The 22500-nt window shown below is 44.7% G+C and overlaps 1 protein-coding gene across 1 annotated transcript in view; it reads left to right on the forward strand.

Moving 5' to 3' along the window:
- The first annotated feature begins 1224 nt into the window (after window positions 1-1224).
- large2 (LARGE xylosyl- and glucuronyltransferase 2) overlaps window positions 1225-22500 on the forward strand; it is a 116048-nt gene continuing 94772 nt past the window's right edge. Inside the window, exon 1 of the mRNA XM_078255863.1 lies at window positions 1225-1500. The gene's annotated coding sequence lies outside the window, so the exon portion shown is untranslated. The remainder of the gene's footprint in view (window positions 1501-22500) is intronic.

Raw genomic sequence — 22500 nt, forward strand, 5'->3', positions numbered from 1 at the left:
AGACACTACACAGACACATCATCACACATCACACAGACACACTACACACACACAGACATCACACACATATCAGACATCACACACACACACACACACACACATACACAGACACACACTACACACACACACACACACACACACACAGACACATGCACACAGACACACACAGACACACACAGACACACACACACACACACAGTCATACATCATACTACTCATCATCACATACCCTTCTGGTATGTGATGATGGGAGGTATGGTGAAAGGTATGTGATGATGTGGGGAGTATGGTGAAGGGTATGTGATGATGGGGGGTATGGTGAAGGGTATGTGATGATGTGGGGGGTATGGTGAAGGGTATGTGATGATGGGGGGGTATGGTGAAGGGTATGTGATGATGTGGGGGTATGGTGAAGGGTATGTGATGATAGGGGGGTATGGTGAAGGGGATGTGGTGATGGGGGAGTATGGGTGAAGGGGATGTGATGATGGGGGGGTATGGTGAAGGGTATGTGATGATGGGGGGGTATGGTGAAGGGTATGTGATGATGGGGGGACCAAGGGATCTTTATCAGGATCATAGTATCCTGGATCCATGAAATAACTGGCCTTTCAAAATAAAAGTCTGCCTGCCTCTATGGGAATCTAACATAGGGGGGTACTGACTTTAGTTGCCAGGGTTTAGACATTAATGGCTGTGTGTTGAGTTATTTTGAGAGGACAGCACATTTACACTGTTATACAAGCTGTAACCTTACTACTTTACATTGTAGTAAAGTGTCATTTCTTCAGTGTTGTCCCATTAAAAGATATAATGAAATATGTACTAAAATGTGAGGGGGGTACTCACCTTTCTATTTTTATCTTACAGTGTTTTGTATATTTTTATGTAGTGTGTTTTCAATAATGTTGCCATGTTACATGTTGATTATATATTTTATTTGAGAATGTTCTTAATTGTAGTATCTTTTATTTAATCAAGGTTTATTTTAATTTTCACATATATTAGATATTTACTTATTTTACCTACATTTTTGTTTTTATTTCATACTTGGCAAATACTGAAAAGCGCCTTTGAATTGAGAGAGAGAGAGAGAGAGAGAGAGAGAGAGAGAGAGAGAGATCTGTCTCTGCTATTGGCTGAGCCCATGTGGGGGGCGGGGTTTATCCTGGTGTGGGTGGTGCTAGTGCAGTCGGCCTCATTCTTCAGGCAGAGCTGAGCGGAGACAGCAGTGCGTGATCCCCTCAGACAGAACACCGTCCGCCGGCTCCTGAATGACTAGGACTGGATTGTTGAGAACCGCAGACAACACCGTACATTCTCTTTACTCCAACCCGGGAAAGGCGCCCCGTCCTGGGCGTGAACTGTGCACGGATCCAGCCTCTTCCTCCGGTTCTCTGCTGCAGTGTCACACCGCGTCTCTGCTCCGTTTGCTCGGTCTGCGTAGCCTACATGTGTGTTCGTGTGCGTGTTTGAGGACACTTTTGCAGAGCTGTTAATGTGAGTGTTTCTCACACACACACACACTCTCTCTCTCTCTCTCTCTCTCTCTCTCTCTCTCTCACACTCACACACACACACCTTCTGGATTGGAAGCCTATGCAGAGCTTTTATCCCCTATTTCTGGATGGATTTCTGAATGGTTTACAAATCCCCCAGCTGGATTAGGATATGGAGTGATTCGCGGCTCAGAACAACAGTGGAAGTAACAACCAACAGAACTACACACACACACACACACACACACACACACACACACACACACACACACACACAGGTGAGGAGATTTACTCTTTAAATGTCGCTGTGGAAGATAAAGAAGCTCAGATTTGTGACTCAGGAGGAATCCGACTGAAACAGAAAGCAGTTGGCTGGGATTCTGCTTCTGGTGGATTATGTGCATGCGAGGGCGTAGGTTTTGTTTTGGGGGGTGTGTGGGGGGGGGGTCACATTATAACTGGGGGGCCTGGGGGTCTTTTGAGCATCAAACACTTCACATTGGTGCTATTTCTGCATCCATTTATGCCAGAAATGTCTATTTACGTTGCCTAAATGAAATTATGATTCATAATTATTTATATTATTGAGCAGCTGGTGGGGGGGGTTGTCTTTCATATTTTTTAGAGGGGGATAAGTCTACCTCTTCTAAATATTTTGGGGGGAGGGACATATCCTCTGCATCTCCCTGAAATGTATGCCTATGATTGCGTGTATCTGGTAGTTAAAGTGTGTGTGTGTGTGTGTGTGTGTGTGTGTGTGTGTGTGTGTGTGTTTTGGATAAGGTCTGACTGAGCTACATTCTGATCCGTTGAGCCATGTTAAGAAACCCCCTCAGAACGTACACACACACACACCCACACGCTTTTGCTTCTGCAGAATCATTTGCAATGTAAATATATCTGTGAATCTCTGTTTGAATAACTTAAATCTAAGTCTTTGATATTTATATATACATTTGGTCTAATTTGGCCACATTTTAAGGTCATGGCTGATGACCTAATTCCTCTTGGATGCATTTCAAATCCTAAAAAAAACAAACGTGCAGCTCCTGGAGATGTACTCCTGAAGTAGAGACTCCCAGCTCTGCTTGCTACCACGCCGTTTTCTCTCTCCAGATACAGTAACATTCATGCTGTAAATTTGCAGGTAGAAGAAAATAGCAGTGGAGTCTCAAACCGTTGCGAGGGATGCAGTCGTTATGAATTAAGCTTGATTGATGCTTCTGTGTGTAATCTACGCAGTTGCTACGTACGTAGGTAGGTTGGTACGTGGAGACGCGAACCTACGCCGTAGCCTGACCTGCACCTCTCGAAAACCGTGGTCAGAAAACACAGGGGACTCCAGAGTCACTACTCACTCTGAAGATTATCACAGTCACTCTACCACACACACACACGCACACACACACTCCACACACACACACACTCCGCACGCACACACACACACATGCACGCACACTCCCACGCACACACACGCACACGCACGCACGCACACACACGCACACTCCCCTCACACGCACGCACGCACACTCCCCTCACACGCACACTCCGCACACATGCACACTCCCGCACACACGCACGCACACACACGCACACTCCCCTCACATGCACGCACGCACACTCCCCTCGCACGCACACACGCACACACATGCACACTCCCCTCACACACGCACACACATGCGCGCACGCACGAACACACGCACACTCCCCTCGCACGCACACACGCACACTCCGCACACATGCACACTCCCCTCACACACACGCACACACTCCCCACGCACGAACACACGCACACTCCCCTCACACACGCACACTCTCCTCACACACACACACGCGTGCGCACACACACTCCCCTCGCACACACACTCCTCTCACACGCGCACACACACACACTCCTCTCACACACACTCCCCACGCACACACACACACGCACACACACACACACTCCCTCGCACACACACACACTCGCACACACATCCGCGCACACACACACACACACACACACACACATGCGCACACACACGCACACTCCTCTCCCCTCGCACACACACACACACACACACTCCCCTCGCACACGCACACACACACACACACACACACACACGCCACGCACTACACACACATACTGCCCCATCGCAGCACACACACGACATACAAGAAATGCCAATCAACTAGAGCACGTTGTTCTCCCATCTAGAAATGCTGTGTGGACTAGGAAGGTGTGGCAATGCAAGACTAGTTTGACGGCTGATAAAAAGGGTCCGTGCGCCGGGCGCATGGTTCTAAAGGGTTGTTCTTAGTGTCTTCATTAATCAGAGGTGTGTTTTGGGCGTAACATGCAATCAACCAATCAGAGATCATCTCCCATTCCCTTTAAAAGCCAGGCGCGTTTGGACCTTGGAGCATTGCTGTTATGATGGAGGATTTGCACCGTAATATTTGTATGTGTAATCTTCTGCATGTGTGTGTGCTGGTGTGTGTGTGTGTGTGCTGCTGTGCGTCCCTGTGTGTGTAACAAGCATAGTGTGCACGTGCTGTGCACGAGCCTAGGAGCATTTTACTAATGCTCTGTTAAAATAACAATGAAATGCTGCGTTATTGACTTTAGACCAGGTTTTTGTTGGTCAATGGTGCCATCACTTCCCGCTGCCTCAAGATAGCAATACACCCAGAATGCACCTGAACACACCTCCCTGTAAGACCAGCACGCCCAGAATGCACCTGAACACACCTCCCTGTAAGACCAGCACGCCCAGAATGCACCTGAACACACCTCCCTGTAAGACCAGCACGCCCAGAATGCACCTGAACACACCTCCCTGTAAGACCAGCACGCCGCACTTGCGTCGGGGTTTGCGCCACGCTGCGCCGGGTGCAAGATAAGTTGTAAGTTGCTAATGTAACACACAATAACTGACATAATAAGCCAAAGTCAAGTAAAGAAGAAGGAAGTTAGGAGAGAAGGAATCGGGTAATAATTCTCTACCCGTTTTATTTAAGATATTGATTGGAGCAGCTTTAAATGACAAAATAGAACAATGTGTATCAAACACCTAAAGCATCTGTTCCCAATCTACGATATCGGGGCTATTCATGATACCCATCCCTACCCACCGCTAGAATAAACATCGGCATATAACCACAAACGGAGCATCTACATACACACACATGGTTGGAACAGCTGTGACTTCTTTGACACTCTGCTGCTGCTGCTTCCTGTCACTCTTACTTCCCACTCTGGAAGAGATCCTGCATGCTTTGCCATTTGGCAGATGAAATGCATCATTCATGGGTTCATTTGGCTCTCTTCCAGCGGTGGAAGAAGTATTCAGATCCTTCACTATTACCACACTGTAAAAAAAATACTCCGTTACAAGTATAAGTCCCGCATTGAAAGTGTTACTTCAGTAAAAGTCTGTAAGTCTCATCAGGAAAATGTAGTTAAAGTATTAAAAGTAAAGAAGAATCCTCCCATTGTATAAAGTAAAGGATCCAGAGTAACTAAAGTAACTAGTAACTAAAGTAACTAGTAACTAAAGCTGGAACAGATGAATGTAGTGGAGTAACTAAAGTAACTAGTAACTAAAGTAACTAGTAACTAAAGCTGTAACAGATGAATGTAGAGGAGTAACTAAAGTAACTAGTAACTAAAGCTGGAACAGATGAATGTAGTGGAGTAACTAAAGTAACTAGTAACTAAAGTAACTAGTACTAAAGCTGTAACAGATGAATGTAGCGGAGTAACTAGTAACTAAAGCTGGAACAGATGAATGTAGTGAGTAACTAAAGTAACTAAAGTAACTAAAGTAACTAGTAACTAAAGTAACTAGTAACTAAAGCTGGAACAGATGAATGTAGCGGAGTAACTAAAGTAACTAGTAACTAAAGCTGGAACAGATGAATGTAGCGGAGTAACTAAAGTAACTAGTAACTAAAGCTGGAACAGATGAATGTAGCGGAGTAACTAAAGTAACTAGTAACTAAAGTAACTAGTAACTAAAGCTGTAACAGATGAATGTAGAGGAGTAACTAAAGTAACTAGTAACTAAAGCTGGAACAGATGAATGTAGAGGAGTAACTAAAGTAACTAGTAACTAAAGCTGGAACAGATGAATGTAGTGGAGTAAAAAGTACAATATTTCTCTCTGAAATGTGGCGGAGTAGAAGTAGAAAGTGGCATGAAAAGAAAAGCCTCAAGTAAAGTACAAGTACCTCAACATTTGGTACAGTACTGGAGTACATGTACTTAGTTACATTTCACCACTGCTGGCTTGACACATACGCTCGAATCTCGCGGAAGAAATAGAGGCGGTGCCGAAATGATCGCTGTAGCTGGAGCGGATTTTCCCTTTAACGTTGTGTGTGTGTGTGTGTGTCTTAAGTACAGTACGTACTGGAGTACATGTACTTAGTTACATTCCACCCCTGCTCTCTTCCTCTCTACATTGTAATCAAGACAAGAGCTCCCAAAGAAAGAAACTGTAGGAAATAGCTTTTAAGACTCTCTTTCCGTCTTCCTAATAAGATCTGAGCACCAGACCTCGAGGAGCTCGCGCTGTCGCGGCTGACTCCACACTTAACCCGTCCAGGAAGCGTAAAATCAGATTTAGGAAATGAGAAATTCCATTTTAACATTCGCTCGGAAATCCTTCAAGTGTGCTATTGGAATTCCTGACGCGTCGGCCTCACCCTTCACCTGGAGCCCTTTATGTTATTGTTAGTGGGGGGGGGGGGCGCGGGGGGGGGGCAGCGCAGCGTGGCGGCTCTGAGGAGAACAAGCATGTACGGCATGTTTCAGGCCGATGGGGATTATTTAAAAGGGGGCACCAGCTGAAGATCAGTTTACATGCCATGTGGACTACTACTACTACTACTACTACTACTACTCAGGCTGTTCTCATGAACCATTCGTACTAGGGCTGTCAGCATTAATTTTTTTAATCGCATGCCGCCATTTATTCATTTACTGTACACTTCACTGGGCTTTGCGTCGTGCCTAACAGGATAGTATTTTGACCCTTTGCAGCACCGTTACTTATCATCAAGCTGCCACTTCCTCCTAACACATCCTGCTGCTGCAGGCTGCAGCATGATGGAGAAACACAGCAGCAATGACTCTGAATGGAGCTTTTTATTTTCCAAAACTCCCGGACGGCTCGTAGACAAGTCAAAGCCATATGCACTAAAATATCACCGAAGCACGTCAAGCTGGAGCTACCAGCTACGAGCTTAGCATAGTAGTACAGTTAACGTGATGCTACCTGCTAGCCCAAAAATGACTACAGCTCTTGGAAACGGGTGGCAACTAACTGCAGACCTGTCAGCATCGTAGAGGACTCGGGTCTTAAAGACGTACTACGGTTGACCTGTCTCGTTGCCGTCGAGGGGGACAGCAGTTTTCACGGATACACAGCCTGTACGACACGGAGAAAGCAGCCACACTGGAACAGCTGCAAGGAGCTGCAGACGCTGCCTCATTAACCGCTGATCACTGGACGTCAGTGAGGAATCTACATTATTTAGGAGTTACTAAACACTAGATTGACTCCAGATTCAAATATGTGTCTAGATTCACACCTTTTCTTTTATTTACAGTAAATAAATAAATAAATAATAAACAAATACAAATCCTAAAGTCAACTTCATTAAGTCACTTTCTTTGCATTCATTTGATTCCCAATGAAGATCCACTGGTAAGAACGGCTTTCCATTGTTAATATGTTCTTAAAAACTGTTTTTTAATCGTGCTAAAACGTGATTAATCGCGATTAACTATAGACATTCAGCGATTAATCGCACATAATGCTACGAAAAGTAAAGCCCTGTAATCCATATTTATTCCACATATTTATTACTGTCAGCACCACGTTAACTACAGGATCTTCACGCTCTAACAGTGAAAACACACCCAATGCGTAAGATACTGTACGTGCCTGATCCTGGCACGTACGGTATTTCTTTTTTCTTTTTTGGGGGCTTTTCCAACTTTAATGGACAAGACAGCTAGGTGAGAAAGGGGAGAGAGAGGGGGAAGACCGGCAGGAAATCGTCACAGGTCGGACTCAAACCCTGGACCTCTGCGTCGAGGCATAAACCTCTATGTATATGTGCGCCTGCTCTACCCACTGAACCAACCCGGCCACGTATTTCTACGTGCCGGTCACAAAGCAATCCTTCTCCTCTCTCTCTCTTCCCCCCCCCCTTCCTTCTGTGCTTCCGCGCACTCATCCCGCAACCCCAAATCCTTCTTGTCGGTTATTGGCTGGAACGCTGGAAGACGTTTGTTATGTTTGGTGGTGCAGGTTGGCACAGTTTGTTTTTGTTGGTGTTTGTCGAGCCTGGGCTGTCTACAGAGACCGCGTTTTTTTTACAGTGTGTTCAGGGGACAGACAGCTAGCAGATAGTGAGGAGATGTTTTTTTACAGTGTGTTCAGGGGACAGACAGCTAGCAGATAGTGAGGAGATGTTTTTTACAGTGTGTTCAGGGGACAGGCAGCTAGCAGATAGTGAGGAGATGTTTTTTACAGTGTGTTCAGGGGACAGGCAGCTAGCAGATAGTGAGGAGATGTTTTTTACAGTGTGTTCAGGGGACAGGCAGCTAGCAGATAGTGAGGAGATGTTTTTTACAGTGTGTTCAGGGGACAGGCAGCTAGCAGATAGTGAGGAGATGTTTGCTGTATGTGACAAAACATGTTGTAGCCTAAAAAACGTGTGACATCGCTTAGAGCACCTTTTTAAAGGACACTTTTCTTACATAATGTAATAGAGTCTTGAATTTGCTTGGTTTGTCTCGCTAACAGTCCAAAATCCTTGTGATATTAAATTCACTGTAACATTTAACAAAGAAAACCAGAAGCTGGAACCAGAGAGTGTTGAAAAGGTGTAGTTAGAAAACAAAAGCAATCCCATTCCTGAGCATGGTGTGACTCATTCTGCAGAGTATCCGAGCAAATAATTACAGAGCTGTTTGTATACGTGTGATTACGCTTTACAATCGATGGTCATTGTGATCGGTCTGTGATGCTGTGTGACCCGTTAGCGTGGGCGGCAGATGGCTGCATTTTGTAATTAATCATAGAAAGAGGAGGAGCGGGTGGAGGATGCAGTAGAAAAGAAATAAAATATAAAAAATGAGACGCAAGAGAGGGAAAAACAGCAGATGCTGCACTATTATTCTGCAGAAAATAACCGAGGAGGTTCAGATGTTGGCATGATGTTATAGCATATTTTATTTGTGAAAACGAAAGTCCACAACAAGTCTGTATCTAAAGAAATAACAGGATTTAGTTTCACTCTGATAATTATACTAATTCAGGAATATTACTGTTTAAAACATGTTGAAATACTTTTCTTCTCTGGCTACAGTGCAGTGTGTGTTGTCGTCCACTGCCCATTTTGACACCCAGGTTGCCAGATATAAAACAAATCTCTTTGGGCGCCTGGGTAGCTCACCTGGTAGAGCGCGCGCCCATGTGTAGAGGTTAACTCCTCAGCGCAGCGGCCGCAAGTTCGGCTCCGCTTGCAGCCCTTTGCTGCATGTCGTTCCCTTTCATGTCTCCAGCTGTCCTATATAAATAAAGGCCTAAAATGCCCCAAAAAATTATCATATATATATATATATATATATATATATATATATATATATATATATATATATATATATATATAAATAAAAAATAAATAAATAAAGTAAGTAATAAAAATAAATGAAACAAAAATCTCCCCCTGCTGAAATTCGTTCCCCTGCTTCTGTTCAGTGGCCGTAACCGTAAAAGTTTAGCCGCCAATTGAAGGCTGTGACCTGGGTACACAGTACACGGTACAGGGTACACAGTACAGGGTACACAGTACAGGGTACACAGTACAGGGTACACAGTACAGGGTACACAGTACACAGTACAGGGTACAGGATACAGGGTACACAGTACACGGTACACGGTACAGGATACAGGGTACACAGTACAGGGTACAGGGTACCTCTAGGTCGCTGTCTTTGTAGCGGTCGTTGCAGTTACGTTTAGCCGAAAAAGGTGACTGTTTGCCTTGTCCATAGTAGGGATCGACCAATACAGTTTTTTGCAACGCCAATGATACAGATTATGAGTAGTTAATGAAACCTATAATAGCCGATATTTTGAACTAATATGCATTAACAGTGAAAATGAAAATCTTTTTTTTTGGGGATTCTTTTTGGGCATTTTAGGCGTTTTATTTATATAGGACAGCTGAAGACATGAAAGGGGAGAGAGGGTGGGAACGACATGCAACAAAGGACCGGCGGCCGCTACGTCAAGGAGTGAACCTCTACATATGGGTGCACGCTCTACCAGGTGAGCTACCCAGGCGCCAGAAAATTAATTGTCAGTGTTACATATTGCTCCTTTTTAAGTTGTGGAGTTCCTCAAGGTTCCTTCGTGGGACCCGTGATGTTTGCTGAGGAACCTCAGCAGTATTTATTTACAAAGTTCTGTCAGAAAAGCACATTTTCCACGTTGCAATGTACAAAACATTTTTTGTCGTTGTAGAGCACACTTAACGGGATAGTTTGCTGAGTTTAAATCCAGCTTTGTGTCATCTTTGTGTTGGCAGTGTGTTTACATGAATGTAGGGCTGTGGAATAATCTACTTTTAATCGTTATTTTGGCTCCTAACGATTACAAAAACAATGGAATCAAACAAGAATACGATGCAATTATTTAGCAGATTGCGTTTTACAAGTAAACTCTTATTTTTTAAATATTTAAAAGGTTAAAACGGGAAAAGTATTAAGTAAAAGTAGGGCTGTCAAAATAACGTTAAAAAAAATGACGCAGATTAATCCATTCCATGTTGACGTTTGCATACAGACGGAAATCTGGTGCCACTGATATGTCTGCTCTTCTCTCTGCTGCTCTGAAACAGACGTTACAGGAAACACAAACCCCGCTGCATGTGATGCTAGTTAACACTATACTCAACAGCAGCTAACGTTAGCCTACCGTTAGCTAGTTAACACTATACTCAACAGCAGCTAACGTTAGCCTACCGTTAGCTAGTTAACACTATACTCAACAGCAGCCAACGTTAGCCTACCGTTAGCTAGTTAACACTATACTCAACAGCAGCTAATGTTAACCTACCGTTAGCTAGTTAACACTATACTCGACAGCAGCTAACGTTAGCCTACCGTTAGCTAGTTAACACTATACTCAACAGCAGCCAACGTTAGCCTACCGTTAGCTAGTTAACACTATACTCAACAGCAGCTAACGTTAGCCTACCGTTAGCTAGTTAACACTATACTCAACGGCAGCTAACGTTAACCTACCGCTAGCTAGTTAACACTATACTCGACGGCAGCTAACGTTAACCTACCGCTAGCTAGTTAACACTATACTCGACAGCAGCTAACGTTAGCCTACCGCTAGCTAGTAGCTGGATTAAACACGGTTAAATGCTGACAGCTAACGCTAAACGGTGTAAAGTGTGACTGTGTTTTACTGTAGAGGATTCAACACCGGGATGTAACAATCTGCAGCTGCCGTCGCAGAAACAACACAGACGGTGCGTTCAATGAAACTGGTAAACTACAGCCTCGTGGTGCATTTGAAGTTATTGTAAATGTCCCTTTCCCATCTGGTGGTTGTTTTTGTCGGTCAACAGCAATTTACTAGTGAAATAAGTTATTGTTATACATTATTATTAAATCATTTAATGTTGACCATATGGCCTTAGCAATAAACAAGCTGTTCTTTAATGTCACCAACTGTTGTTTAGTACCCTTTTTATTTCTTTCTTTTCTTTTTTTACTGTCTTCGGTTCAGGCACCGTTAATTATGTATGCGATTAATTAATCACAGAGTATGTAATTAATTAGATTACATTTTTTAATCGATTGACAGCCCTAGTTTAAAGCTTTAGTGCGTAACGTTTAGATATTAATGAACGTCCGTTACATTCAAGCCGTTGCCAAATTAGTTGCTACAAAGCTAATTAAGACTATCAGCTCCACACAACTCTCTCTGGATTCCTCAGTATGACTACGTTCAGAAGATTGTGGCGTCCGCTGACTTTCCCGTGCAGAAACTCAAAGATAATGACCTCTTCTGTAGAGTCCGTCATGTTTCTTTAATCCTGCTAAGCTAACGGTCGTCTGGCTGTTGCTTCATATTCACAGTGCAGACGTCAATCCAGATCTCTGCAATGCAAGAAATCAATTAAGTATTTCACAAGATCTCAAAACTATTCCTTCAAAGGAGCAGACTTTTTTTGTACTAAAACCCGCATTTCTTTATTGTCCAAATGTCTTCATTCAATTAAAATAGAATAACGACCCTATCGCTACTGTAGGTCGTCAGGAAGAAGGTTTAAATGAAACAAGAAGTTGAAAGAAAGAAGAATAAAGAGAGTAGGATCGTCTTCTTTTTTAAATCCTACTCTTTATTCTTCTTTCTTTCAACGTCTTGTTTTATTTAAACCTTCTTCCTGACGACCTACAGTAGTGTTTGAACTTGAATTTGACTCCGTCTCCGCTCTTGTGTTTAATCAGCTTCCTTCTCTGCGTAACAGCAAAGTGGACCTGACCATTAAAATATGGCTGATCAATATTTCAAAGCTATGTGCTGTATAATATTAATGTTACACACTCTGCTGAGTGAGCCCTGAAGTACTCTGCAGCTCATACAACTGAAAGTATAAAACTATTATTAAACCTCTCTAAACTTTTGTCATTTACATTTGTTTTATCCTTTGAGAATTCCTCCTCCTCTTCTAATAAAACTAGGGCTGTCAAAATAACGCGTTAAAAAAATTAATGCAGATTAATCCATTCCATATTGACGTTTGCGTACAGATGAAAATCTGGTGCCACTGATATGTCTGCTCTTCTCTCTGCTGCTCTGAAACGGACGTTACAGGAAACACAAACCCCGCTGCACGTGATGCTAGTTAACACTATACTCAACAGCAGCTAACGTTAGCCTCCTGCTAGCTAGTTAACACTATACTCAACAGCAGCTAACGTTAGCCTCCCGCTAGCTAGTTAACACTATACTCAACAGCAGCTAACGTTAGCCTACCGTTAGCTAGTTAACACTATACTCAACAGCAGCTAACGTTAGCCTCCCGCTAGCTAGTTAACACTATACTCAACAGCAGCTAACGTTAGCCTACCGCTAGCTAGTTAACACTATACTCAACAGCAGCTAACGTTAGCCTACCGCTAGCTAGTTAACACTATACTCAACAGCAGCCAACGTTAGCCTACCGTTAGCTAGTTAACACTATACTCGACAGCAGCTAACGTTAACCTACCGCTAGCTAGTTAACACTATACTCGACAGCAGCTAACGTTAAACTACCGCTAGCTAGTTAACACTATACTCAACAGCAGCTAACGTTAGCCTACCGCTAGCTAGTTAACACTATACTCAACAGCAGCTAACGTTAGCCTACCGCTAGCTAGTAGCTGGATTAAACACGGTTAAAATGCTGACAGCTAACGCTAAATGGTGTAAAGTGTGACTGTGTTTTACTGTAGAGGATTCAACACCGGGATGTAACAATCTGCAGCTGCCGTCGGAGAGACAACACAGACGGTGCGTTCAATGAAACTGGTAAACTACAGCCTCGTGGTGCATTTGAAGTTATTGTAAATGTCCTTTTCCCATCTGGTTGTTGTTTTTGTCGTTCAACAGCAATTTACTAGTGAAATAAGTTATTGTTATACATTATTATTAAATCATTTAATGTTGACCATATGGCCTTAGCAATAAACAAGCCGTTCTTTAATGTCACCAACTGTTGTTTAGTACCTTTTTTGTTTACTTTCTTAAAAAGTATCGGTTCAGGCACCGTTAATTATGTATGCGATTAATTTTGATTAATTAATCACAGAGTATGTAATTAATTACATTTGTTAATCGATTGACAGCCCTAAATAAAACTCATACAAGTTTGGACTTGTACCGCCACAGCGCTGTAAAATAAGGTCTGGCTACACCACAGATGCATTCTGGGATAGGAGAAAAAAAACCTCTCTGGGTTGTTTGCATTTCTAGAGAGAGAGAGGAAATGTCCTAAACATATTCTTTGTTAATCTTTCCAATCATTCCCTGAAAGAACTGAGCAGGTCTGCCTTGTTGCACCGTCTAAATGTTCTTCAGAACTTGACATTTTCAGCGTGTAGCTCGCTAGCTCGAAGGTTGTTGTTGTTTCCCGAAGAGAACGGAGTTTGAGAACGGCAACACACACAGAGAGAGGAAGGGGAGGGACATCACGCGCTGGATGTCAGGCTTTATCCTGGAAATGTACTTCCATTGATCCAGAGTAGGGAATGACTGATGGAACTATATATTTGTGAGGCGTCAGAGAGCAGGGCTGTAGTACTCGAGTCTGGACTCGAGACGGCTTTCTATGGTCTCGGACTTGTCTCGGACTCGCTGGTATTTGGACTTGTCTCGGTCTCCACCACTGGTCTTGCCAAATATGGCTTTTGGTCTCGACGAGTCCAGGTTTCTTTATTATGTTTATAATAATATTGGAGTGAAAGTGAAACACTGACCACCTGATAACCAATCACACACTAGATCTTTGCACGCCCCCTGCATCTGCGTGCTAACGTTATTGCCATTCATTTTCATTGATTTTTTTATTTTTTTTTCTGTCCTGGACTCGGTCTTGACTCGGACTCAAACCTTTTAAGGCAGCTACACACCGGGCCGATAATCGGCCGTTGGAGAGTCTGGTGAGGTCGGTGACTCGAGTCTGTTCGGTGTGTCCCGTGCCGTCGTCCGTTGGAGGGGCCGTCGGCCTTCATTTTGGCCGACCAATATGCTCAGTCAGAGACGGGGCAGTCGGGACTCACCCGGAAACGGCGAGCGGGATGACAGTGACTAAGCCTCTCAAAATCTGACGAAAATCTTTCAAACTGACCTTTGTTGATCTGAAATGAAGACAGATTCAGATGCACGGCCTGTTTCTCTCTTAAAATGTTTTCAGAAACACGTTTCGGTGAACTATTTTAGTCCAATATGAGATCGTATTCTGAACAAGCCGCCATGACGTATTACGTCTCGTGTCTTCGGTGTGTTTCGAGGAACTCGGGGAGACCGATCAGTCCAACTGGCTTTTCTGCCGACGGTCGGTCGTCTGGTTGGTGTGTAACTGCCTTTAGGACTCGGTCTTGTCTTGGTCTTGACTAGTCCTGGTCTTGGACTCGACAAAGGTGCTCTTTAAAGCCCTATCAGAGATTATTAAGAGACATTGGTCTGCTGTTTTTGGGATTTGTTGACGCTGAGAAACGTGTAAAAACACCGGCCTCTTAACCACTTTTTATTTCTTTAAATAGAGAAATATAGAACATATCTCCCTTTTTATTTGATCTGATCCTGTTTTAATTGCTGACCCATCTCCGAGCACCACGCAGCAGGGTGGCAGGCTGATTCATAATCAGCTAAATTAACAAGTATTATGTGCTGATTATTCCCATGGCTGCGTTCTTCTCCTCCTCCTCCTCCTCTCTTGTTTTCCTCCATCCCTCTCGCTGCTGCTCTGCTTTCCCTTCGTGCTAATGGTTTCTCCATTAACCCCACCTGAGGGCCGTGTGGGTAATCACAGATTTATTTACGGCCCGTGGCCGCACACAATGAGAAATAACGTGTTCGACCAGGCAGAAAGAGACATTAGCCTGCCGGGCCTTTCAACAGATTCAAACACACTTTGACTTTCCTCTTTAATGGAAACTGTTGCCAGAAGGTTTCACTGTGGCGTCCTGGACAGTCTCTACACGTCCTCGTTGCTGCTGCGTGTCCAGTTTTACTCTGACTACGGTCGGGCTACACCACAGATGCATTCTGGGATAGGAGAAAAAAAAAACCTCTCTGGGTTGTTTGCAGTTCTTTAAACCAATCACAGTCGTCTTGGGCGGGGCTAAGCTCCGGACGCAGCGACGGCGGCTCTGCTAAATAATCTCTGGAAGGAACTGGTTCTGGTGGAACATTTGCACCCCGCAGAAGGAAACGCCACATCCAATATTTTAACGCCCTGCCTGTGTTCGTAACATGTCGATGCTGTTGTCTTTAGAGGTTTCTTTTTAGGGGAAAAAAGCGATCACAAACTTCCAGAATCGGGGGCGTATTTGCCAACGTTGACTTTATTTAAAGTACAGTAGTTGTTTAATCCTCCTGTTGTTTAAAAAAGTTTCTATATCAAAAATGTGGGTTTCTTTCAACCAAATTGTCCAAAAAACATAACGTGGATGGTTCCCTACAACGCTCTTTAGTGTAAAATAAATGATCAGTTCACTACTTTCAATTAATTTGGGTATTTTATAGCATTTGACCAGTCCCTCCAGAAAAACATCATTATGTGATCACATAACTCAACGCATAATCAGCCAAAGTCTGCATATTTATGCGGGGGGGGGGCGCGCTTTCGCTGCATAAATTGCCGATTTCCGCGCAAAATACGCGGGGCTTTCGTGACTTCATAATCCGCATTTTCGTTGCAAAAAAGTCCCAAATGTCTTAGCAGAAAGATGAAAAATGTTGTGTTTACGTCACACGAGAGCAGCCGTTCCCCCCTGCTGCCATGGGAGCGTTACGAAGTGACGTCATTACTTGACGTGAACGTCGTCGAAAAGCTGGAAACCCCGCGATGAAGCCGCGATGACGCCGCCGTTTTGCAAGTTCCCGCAATTTCTTCGCATACAATTGCATAAATATCTCGCATATTCCAGAAAACGTGACGCATAATCAAGGATCTTTACCCAAAACAATCACAAAAAAAACGCCACATTTTTCTGGAAGGACTGCCTAAACACTGAGGGAAAAAAATGCTTCAAAAAGTGGCCGGGTTGGCTCAGTGGGTAGAGCAGGCGCGCATATACATAGAGGTTCATGCCTCGACGCAGAGGTCCAGGGTTCGAATCTGACCTGTGGCGATTTCCTGCAGGTCTCTCTCTCTCTCTCTCTCTCTCTCTCCCCCCCCCCTCCCCTTTCTCACCTAGCTGTCCTGTCAAAGTTAAAAGTCAGAAAAGCCCCAAAAAATAATCTTTTGGGAAAAAAAAAAAAATGCTGCAAAAAAACAATCGACAAAGACATCAGAAAAAGTGAAAAAAAAAAAAAAAAAAAGGTTTTCATTTTGACCCAGAATGCTGAAAAGCTGCGCGGTCAACGGGGAGACAACACAAGGTATAACGTGCAATGAAACATTATTTTCAGAAGATAAATATGTCGGCTGTGTGTACACGTGTCTCCTGCGTCTGATCCCCTCCATGTGAGGCAAGTTGTGTGTGTGTGTGTGTGTGTGTGTGTGTGTGTGTAGCTTGTCTTTTTCTCAACATTTCTCCCTGAACCCAATCCAGAACGCCCAGACAGCGACAGCAGGCCGGCGTGCTCCGCTAATAATCCCTCCCAAGCTCTGGTTGATTTCAGGTCGTTATCCGTTGGCTGTGTTTGTTCCGTTTGTCCAGCACCGAGGATTAAACCCTAACAAGTGAGAGAGGGGAACTCTGCCGTTATAGGATTTCACTTCGTCGCTGCTTTTTACTGCATACGTAGATTGTGATTTCCTCCGTGTCGTGTCCCGATGGGAGTTTTTTCTTAAGAGCGAATGATGGGAGCTTGGGAGGAAAGCCAAAAGATTAAAATAAAATATTAAAATGCTTCTTTTGTAGCTCTGAGTGGTTTGATGGGCGACTTTTATGTCTGTATTTCAGCTTCAGAGAGATTTCAGTTTTACATAAAAAGTATCTTTTAAAGAAGGAGGAGAGAAGTTTGGACCCCCGGCTGCTTCCTCGTCAACGCAGCCGACCAATCGCAACACGTTCTCACACTCGTCTCGTAAAATATGGACGCTTGGCCAGGTGCCTTTGTCGTTCTTATTGACGCTAAAAGTCTCCTTTAGCGCTATAAGTAAACGTGCTTGGTCGGGACTATTGCCGTCCCTTTAGCGCTATAAGTAAACGCGCTTGGTCGGGACTATTGCCGTCCCTTTTGACGCAGTTATGTTAAGGAAAGGGGCGTGGGTGGGCGTACGGTTCTGTGACACGCGGGAGGAAAGAAAAAAAATGACTATAGCAAGCGACTTTCACCCAGCTCTCCTGGGTTTGTTTGACCAATCCACCCCCCCAACCAACCTCCTATCTATATCTATATCTATATATATATATATATATATATATATATATATATATATATATATATATATATATATATATATATATACTACTCTCTAAATCCTCTCTAACTGCTGCTCTCCCCGGTGCGTTACACAAAGACGCTGAAAGACGCCTTTTTCGTCTCATCAGACGCTGACAGCCACTGTCCAAACGTCCTTATTTAACGAGTTCGGAATGAGAGCGGGTTGGTTAGAGAGAGGCTCGAGTAGAGTTGGGTACCGAACTCTGTACTTTTTGGGGTACCGACCAAATTACGTCGGTACTACCGAGGACCGATTCACGCTAAATCAAAACTGAAAGCAAGTAAGCGCAAGCTGATCTGTCCTGTCTGCATGTTGACAGAGAGCACGCACGCACGCAGAGTTTATTTGATTGACCCCGTGTGTCTTATTGTGTGAAAGGTGTTTGATGAAACCCCAGCAGCAGCAGCAGCAGGATAAGTCCTGACCTGCGTCCTCCTGCTCGTCAGCGTTCTGTCGTGATGTGCAGCAGAGCTGCTGCAGCGGCATCGCCTTCAGCTCGGAGCTGCGTGTGGGAGTCCAGCTCTGATTTAGACGACCCTGCTGCTTTTCTCTCTGTGCACTCCTGTTTGTGGAGTCTGAAAGGCTGTGTGTGTGTGTGTGTGTGTGTGTGTGTGTGTGTTTTTAAAAGGGAAGGCTGTTTTTGTGTGTGTGTGTGTTATGATGAGAGGTGTGTGTGTGTGTGTGTGTGTGTGTGTGTGTGTGTGTGCATAGGCGTCGATTTCGCTGGGGACGGTGGGTGCGCGTACCAACCAGATTTCGTCATGAGTCATTTTGTACCCACCACTTTTTTTGAAAACCACGAGCTCAATTTTTAGTTAAAAAACAAAACAAAAAAAAGTCCATAAGACATAATCCTTGAGCGACAGATGCCAAAAAATCCACAACAATCTCTATCACCACAGGGCAGACACACACACACACACACACACACACACACACACACACACACACACACACACACACACAGAGACACAGCCGCTCTGCTGCTGTGCTGGCTGCATGCTTCTCTACAACACTGCCTGTTGGGACATTCTGCTTAACGTGAAAACGTGGTTTAATGTACCTGAACAACGATCAATCATCACCAAATTTCTCATGGCCAGATCAATCTCTCATATCGCTCCTCATAACCACTGAAAAATGTCAAAAAATCGAACCAGAAACGTGGTGACGATCGATCGTTGTTTAGGTACGTTAAACCACGTTAAGCCTTTTCACGTTATGACTTCTAAAGCCCATGAGAACCGTGGAGAGTCAACCCACAGCCGCTCCGCTGCCCTGCTGAAAACGTGAAGCAGAGACGCTTAATGTCCGATAACGGCCATAATAATTGGACTTTGGGTTAGATATTTTGACAGTTTTCAGTGGTTATGAGGAGCAATATGAGAGAGAAATTTGGTGATCACTGATCATTGTTTACGTACATTAAACCACGTTTTTATTCGTTAGTAAGCTACAGGACAGCGTCTTTCTAAACATGTAAAACATGTATGTGTGTGTTTTAAAAGGGAAGGCCGTGTGTGTGTGGTATTTTGAGAGAGGTGTGTGTTCTGATGAGAGTTGTGTGTTATTTTGAGGTGTGTGTGTGTGTGTGTGTGTGTGTGTTATTTTGAGGTGTGTGTTCTGATGAGAGGTGTGTGTGTGTGTGTGTTATTTTGAGGTGTGTGTGTGTTATGATGAGAGGTGTGTGTTATTTTGAGAGGTGTGTGTGTGTGTGTGTGTGTGTGTGTGTTATTTTGAGAGTGTGTGTGTGTGTGTGTGTGTGTGTTATTTTGAGAGGTGTGTGTGTGTGTGTGTTATGATGAGAGGTGAGTGTTATTTTGAGGTGTGTGTGTGTGTGTGTGTGTGTTATTTTGAGAGGTGTGTGTGTGTTATGATGAGAGGTGTGTGTGTGTTATGTGTGTGTGTGTGTGTGTGTGTGTTATGATGAGAGGTGTGTGTGTGTGTGGTCAGTAATGGATGAAATAAAACACCTGCTGAAGGAGAGCTCTGAGTCAGTGATTTAGAAACATTTTGACCTCCTTCTCGAGAATAAAACGGCAGGTGAAGTACGTAACGCTGCGTTAAAAGGAGTTGTCGGGGGTGTTTTGTTGCTAATGGCCCGTGTCCAGCATGTGGCGTCCTCGCATTAAGACGGCCTGAGCGGAGGGGTGGGGGGGGCAGAGGGCAGTGCTGGAGGAGGAAGTATTCAGGTCCTTTTCCTTCAGTAAAATACTAGTATGAAGTAAGTGAAGTTTATTTGTATAGCACTTATCACAGACAGAGGCACAAAGTGCTTCACCGGCCAGATAAATGAATACATCAAAACAAATCGATAATCCTAAAAAGCACAATAAATCCTAGTAAAACACACGATGTGGTTAAACAAACGCCTGAGTAAAAAGATGCTTTTTAAAGATGTCAGCAGAGGCAGCCACTCTTAACATGAGGCAACGTGACGAGACCCAGCCGTAGGCCACGCCCACACGTCTTCCCTTAGCCTGACAAGCCGGACCCACATCCAGATGTTGGGTCTGGGTCTGACCCACATCCAGATGTTGGGTCTGGGAACTCCCCATTGGCTGGGCTCAATCTGAGGGGCGGGATAAACGGTTGTCTTTCAGATTCTCTCTGCACGCAATAGGATAGCGCTACAACCAATCAGAGCAACGCTAGATGATAGATTACACTTTAAACTCAGAACACATCTTCCTTTTTTAAGAATGACTTCAGTGCCGTTCTTTGTTCTTTCCTCAAAGAAAAGCTGAACTCCAAGTCTTCCAGAGTCGCAGCCAAAGCCGATTCCAAAGACCGCTGTTTGTCAGCAGCAGCAGCCATAAGCCCCGCCCACCGACTCTATACACGATGTGATTGGCCTGACTAGAGTTTGGTTTTTCCAGCTCGCAAGCCAACGGAGAGTTGCTAGACTGACTCTGGCTGCAAAATACATTTGCTGCGTCTAGATTTCTAGGCTAGTCTTCCCTGGCATCGTGTCAAGAATGTTGGCATCCAAACGGATCCATTTGTAAAAGACTCAACACGCTACTTCATATTCCAGGCAATAGGTGGCGCTGTTTCTGCTGCAGAAATCCATCAAAAACGGAGAAGAAGAGGCGGGAGCATATCGCTTAATAAATAAAGCTTGCGCGCTGTATACAAACAGACAGTATATGTCACCCTAGTAACCCTAATAGGCTCAATATCTTCTCCAGCAGGAACACAAGCATGTAGTCCGCCGTTGTTGTTGTTGTGAGACGTCGTCGCGGGATAAGGGGTCGAAGGCTAGAGTTCGAGGGGTGTGGCGATGACCTCATCGATACGCAAGTATGCGGCTTGGCCGTCCAAACGAAGCCGCAAGCGTGCCGTTTTTTTTTTTCCACCCTGGGACCAGGTTTCGAAAAAGTGCATTTTCAGGATTCGTTTTGGACGATCGGCCAATGGATGGCCCCTTACCCTACAGTCACATTCGCTACAAGAGACCGCGACAAAGCGACAGGCTGCCATTCATTGCCAATGGGAGTGGCCGTTTGCCAGCGACGAGCTTCTGGTACCTGCCACGAGCAAGGCGGGGACGAAATAGACAAGAAGTCTGTTTTGATGCAAATGCTGCGCGATGCGACAAAGCGGCAGCCAATCGGCGCGAGGGCGGCGCGAGGGCGGCGCGAGGGCGGCGCGAGGGCGGCGTGGCGTATGCACGTTGGTTGCTCGAGTCGAAGAAAACCATTCAAGATGGCGGAAACGCTTCAGGACGTCGTATTTCTGCACATATCTGATATGTTTGGCATTTTATCTCATATTTTGTTACTTCTATCGAGAAAGAAATACTTTTTAATCCAAAAACATCGGTCTTGTGACTTGACGATACCTCTGAAGTGACTTTTAAGACGTGCTTGAAGGTAGCACCGGAGAAGTTCTGTTTACTGTTGCCAAGCACGCAGGAGTAGGCTAGGCACGCTCTCTTTTGTAGCTAATGTGACTGTAGGGTTAGTCTTCAGCTTAGTGCGGGGAACAGCCGGTAAGCCCTGATCAGAGGGATCTCGAAGACACTAATGCAGGCCGGTGCCTGGCCATTGATGGCTCTGTATGTGATTACAAGGATCTCGACCTGGATCCTGAATCCAACAGGCAGCCAGTGTAAAGAGGCCAGGATAGGGGTCCTATCAGCAGCCCAGCAGCATTCTGGACCAATTGGAAACGATCTACACATGATTTACTGAGCCAAGTAAAAAGACGTCATCCAGACGCGAGGAAACAAAGGCACGTATAATCATTTCTAACCCAATGTAGGATACAACACGCCCGAGTTGTCTCCTAATACCACAGTGTAGAAATACAAGTACAACTCCTGCATTGGAAAATGTGACTATTAAGTAAAAGTCTGTAAAGTATCAGGAAAGTGTGTGTGTGTGTGTGTGTGTGTGTGTGTGTGTTTGTGTGCTAACGGCCCTCTGATGGCTGCAACATCCAGATTGGCTGTACTTAAGTACAGGACTTAAGTGAATGTACTTAGTTACTGCCTGTGGGGGGGGGCGACGCCTGCGGTGGGGGTGGGGTGGGATTATGAATGGAGGATCAGGGAGGGGCGGGGTTAAGGTGTTTAAGCCGCGGGGGGGGTGTTGGCTCTCTCCAGGCCGGCTCTTTTGTCCTCGCCGTCGGCCTCTTGGTATTCAGATCAGCTGATATCGGGGGACCGTGTGAGAATCCTGTTGGCCGTGTGGCTTCCTCAGAAGGATCTGTGCTCCTCTGGATGACGGAGCTGTTGGTAACACTGACGGACGCGACCACGTTTCTCTCCTGAGCCTTTTTTAGGTAAGATGTTAAACCCGAGCTTTCTCTCATT

This window comes from Sander vitreus, chromosome 1 (genome assembly GCF_031162955.1).
Source record: "Sander vitreus isolate 19-12246 chromosome 1, sanVit1, whole genome shotgun sequence".
Lineage (NCBI taxonomy): Eukaryota > Metazoa > Chordata > Actinopteri > Perciformes > Percidae > Sander > Sander vitreus.